Genomic DNA, 4,721 nt, shown 5'->3' with positions numbered 1-4,721 from the left:
AGGGTACAACAGTACTACTTCCAGACAGCTTAGAACCTTCTGAATGTAATTCCAGCGAAATGAAACAGAAGACAAACTTTATGCATCCTGAGCCACACACAGCAAACTCTACACAGCTCACATCCTGGGCATTCTGGTAACAACACAATGGGGTGCAATCTTATATTCGCCAAGAGTAATGTGATCCTGACAACTACGTGTGTTCGATCATGTGGCACAAATTCAACTCTTATAGCATCACCGCAGCATTGCTATCTTTTCGACATACATATTTATATCTAATGTAGTACAAACCCAAGTACACGCATGCACACACGAAAAAAAGAGAGACAAAAGCTTAATCAGAGAATAGTAGTTACAATCTCGACCAGACACAACACAGGACAGAAGACTTTGGCTTGCCTCAAACGCTTGCAAGCGAGATAACCGACAGCGCCAACACAAACAAGCGAAACGTGTCTTCATGCTAGTTGACTAATGAATAATGCCAGCACCAACACAGCATATAAAATGGAAGAACCTACAGCAAAAAAGCCGTTTCTGCATCTGCCACCGGACTGTAATTCCAGACACCTGCAGAGCAATCAATTTCATCAGTCAAGCCAATCTGTACAAGTCATTCATGCAAAATCTATTAAAGTTATATCGCCCAATTTTTGTACGACTCAAACAGTAAACGTCGCTACACTAGTGTTGTGGACTTCTACCAAAATCTCCAAATTTGGATCCTCTCAGCATTAACACAATGCCAGCAATACGAACAAAGAGAAGCAATAGGTGATTTGCAAAATAGTGGCACGCCTAGAAATTCCATCGCCAACATCAAGTTTTTTGGCTACATTTGATGTTAGTAGAGGCTAAAAGATTAGTGGCTTTAAGAACTCCATAGGAGGCCAATTCCGAAGATCCTAGCTCACCAAATCATTTAAAATATTTTTTGTTATGATGGGCATATGAGGGGCTCATGGAATAGGAAAGGAGAAACATCTGATTTACCTAGCTAGTTGCTAACAAATCAAATTTAGTTAGATTCATTCAGTCGAAGAATCAATTAAGGGATCATGCATCGTCTTATTAATAGATACACTTCCTTCAATCTACAATACATATGACATTCTATTTTAATCCGTACAACATCAAAACAATACTTTGGCCACCACTTATAATGATAAATGTTAAGTAAAAATGCAATTCAAGATTAAAGCAGTATTTATGGTGAATCCAGCCATTTTGGTCATGTGTTTAATATGAAGTATTGAACATCGAATATGACCAAATAATGAGAAAATAGGCCGCCCATACATATTCCAATTAGACAAACATTGCGAGATATGCTGAGAAAATATTTAAGCAAACAGGCTAACACTAGAATAAATATCCTAATAGTCATTATTTCACTAGGTACCATAATGACCCCAAATATCAACAGTGTAAAATGTGCAAATGGCATAGCTATAAGCCCGTACGAATAAAGAAAGTATGAAGGGAACGAGAGGGAAGAACGTACAAATTACAGTAGGACTTGATATATCCTTAACCATACAAAATGATCACATGCAATGTAGAAAATGGTAGAAGTAAAACAAAAGAGCATCCATGAAGCACATGAAAGATGATGTATTTAGTTATGCTACCACTAATGTGACATCATTATCATCTATGAGCAGACACAAACATATGCACAAAAGGGGAAGGGTCCTAAGTCATCAGCCATTAGAGGAGTAGAGGGAGAATAACCTGCACTAACAGAAGGAACTGGGAGAGTAATAGGGAGGAGCTAGCTGAAAGTGAGGCGGTTGGATGGACAGGGAAGGCAACTGAAAGAGCACATCCAATAGAGAGGGGGCAGAATATCAGCAAATACAAGAGAAGGTAGATGGGTGAAGGCATGAGGAAGAGAATGGAGAGCTGCTAATGAAGGGATGAAGAAGCAGGGCGTCGAGAAAAGACTGTCAAATATGCAGTGTGCCATGAAAGCGTGACAGGTGGCCAGCCACTGGACCATCTCCAAGACTGTTAGGCCCTGGCGTTCAGCTTCACTTGCCCCACCGGTCCACTCAAAATAAGTTCTAGCACATCCTTGGACATGCCTGGGATTAGCGAGAAAAAGGCAGTATGGGATCTATTTCGTTCATATTCCTAACAAGTGAAAATCAGTTTCGCTCAGTCACAGCCATTGTCGTGCCTGATGCATCCATTCCTTGTTAACTTAATAAATACACTTCCACTAGTGCAAACATTATATTTTGCTGCAATTAAGAGACTAGACTATAAAAATCAATCATCTAGCAATTTGCAATTTAAATTTCATTATGTTTTAACTTGTCCAAATTATTTGAGATATTTAAAGTTGCCAAGAATAATGTATATTTACAATTTTGGTAATCTAAATCATGTTTTTCTTCATGGAAGGTAATTTTGTTTTGCATGGTCGATTTCTCCAGAATATGAAAAAACCATTCTCCAAATATTGTGCCTACCACTGCTTAACTTCGCCCCTCATATTTCTTTCAAGCTCCACCACTGCCAGGTGGGCAACATCTAAGCAAAGTGTTGTAGAGAAAATCTGGGTCCTCTCTTCTACTTGAGGAGTGGCAGTAAAAAGGAAAGCCGTACATTTTGTTTAAGAAGAGTTCAAATGCCCCAACCTGCTTGCAGAAGGTAAGCTTACCTGCGTAACCAGTAAATCACAATAGCATATCTAACTGGACAAGAATCTCAGGTGTTGTGCAAAAGATCAGCTTCAGGACCACCAATTCCTCTTTCTGCAAGCATACAAAGTCAAACAACCAAGGACATTCCAACAAAAAGCCAAACAGACATGAGGAGGCATCAAGATACTTAGATAAACTCACAGCTGTAGTTTGAAAAAAAATCAATTTGGAGACAACGCCAGAGAAAGATAAATGAAACCGGATCTGATTATCGTAAAAATGAAAGATGCACACTAGGACTATTAGCTCCTCAGTAGAGGTGCAAATGGGTATCCTTTAGGGTATTCTCTGACCCTCTTTAGATCAACTAAATGAAACAAAATTTCACAAATCACATCACTTTTGAAAATCTAGTTCATCAAGCCGCAATTAAAAAACTAATATACCACTACTAAATTGATAGCTTAACACGAAAGTGTGTGCACAGTATTACTTCAAACAATTATCAACAATTAACTTGGTTTTATTATACCCATGATGTAAAACATGATATTACCTGTAGTATAAACACTTTCAAATGAGTGATAGTGAGCCATGATTTTGGTTCCCAAGACTTTCTCAGACTGTAGTGACTCAAGCTGTAACATGACAGGGCCATCAACTGTCCAAAAAAGAACCACGTTATTGTCCTCAGCAAAACCTAGTATTAATTGGCTCCCATTCGAATCTGGTTCACAGTGAAGTAGCTTGTCAATTTCAATGGTTCTTCCCAACACCCATGAAGCAACACCATCGCAATTGATCCTTCTCTTCCAGAATTGGGCACTGAAGCCTGATAAAACGAGGAGACCAAATCCACCACCATCTGCCCGTATCATCGAGAAGTGGAAAAACCTTAGGTCATTTACTGGCATAGGTATCACAGCTAGTCTTTGCCGATCCATATCAAATTCAAGGATCCCACCCAAGCTCCCATCAAGCAACCAGTAAAGACAACCCCCAACCAGCACAGCAGGCTTGATCATAGAAACCGCAATGCGAAAATGGGCAGCATCCTCGGATTGAAGCGGTGTTGTGATAAGGTCGCCCCATACACCGGTTTCCGACGAGTAAACACGGGCGACTGCTTGCGTAATTTGTCTCTCACTGCTCCCTACCAAAGCCAGATGGAAGTGTTGTACGTCTCCGGCAGAGCGAAACACCGCGTCGCTGATTGGGGATGTCTCCGTGTCGAACCCCGGGGGGACGGCAATGTGGTGCTGGTCGCCGGTGACGGGGTCCCACACAAGGAGCTGGAGACGCTTGCGAAGGTAGATGAGTGCCAGGCCATGGCGGCATCCAAGGGAGAAGAAGCGGTCGACCAAATCTTCGTGTTGCAAGGAGAAGCGCTCGGGCGAGACACGATCCGGGGCCTTGAGGGAAGGCATGAAGGAGAGCCCGTCGTCTACTTGGAAGAAACCGAGGAGGGGAGGGTTGCGGCGGTGGCGGCGGTGGAACCTTCGGCAGAAGCCTGGATCGGAGACGAGGGAGGCGTGGGGGAGGGAGGACGGCTATGGGGGAGGCGGAGGAGGATCTCGGAGAGGAGGTTTTCGTCCTCCAGCGGCGGCACCGCCGCCGGCGAGGGGCGGCGGCGGCGGAGGCTGCTCATCTCGCCCTACGATGTGGGATGCTTTTTTTTCCAGAAGAATGAGGTGTGGGACGTGGGTTATGCTTTTTGTGTAGGCCCTGAGAGTGAGAACGAAGAGCATAAAACTGGCCTGGACATTGGAAAGCCCACGATGGAGAGGACGTGTGTTTTTAGTCTGGTTGTAATGGTAGTATCGTAGCTAGTATCATGCATGCCAACTAGGCAATTTTGATGAAGTGTCATAGAATTAAATAAAGAAAAAAAGAGTTGAGTATCATATCATGATACCGTATCATAATAAATGCTATGACACTATGTGTCATGCATGACAATAAATAAAATAATATATGATACTAAGCATTAGGAAGGTAGTATCATACACTAGTATCATATGCATGATACTAGTATATGATACTCCCCATTACAACCAGCCTTAGGGG

The 4,721-nt window shown here is 42.3% G+C and overlaps 1 long non-coding RNA gene across 1 annotated transcript; it reads right to left on the bottom strand.

Moving 5' to 3' along the window:
• Positions 1–491: 491 nt before the first annotated feature.
• Positions 492–3,356, bottom strand: LOC119348460. The gene is made up of 3 exons (XR_005168959.1): positions 3,211–3,356; positions 2,672–2,765; positions 492–573 (listed from the first exon to the last, which is right to left on the bottom strand). It is a non-coding gene; the product is annotated as an uncharacterized LOC119348460 (long non-coding RNA).
• Positions 3,357–4,721: the final 1,365 nt, after the last annotated feature.

Source organism: Triticum dicoccoides, unplaced genomic scaffold (genome assembly GCF_002162155.2).
Source record: "Triticum dicoccoides isolate Atlit2015 ecotype Zavitan unplaced genomic scaffold, WEW_v2.0 scaffold92878, whole genome shotgun sequence".
In the NCBI taxonomy this organism is placed as follows: Eukaryota; Viridiplantae; Streptophyta; class Magnoliopsida; order Poales; family Poaceae; genus Triticum; species Triticum dicoccoides.
The sequence above is the reverse complement of the archived record's forward strand: the minus strand, read 5'-3'. Positions and strand labels throughout refer to the sequence as shown.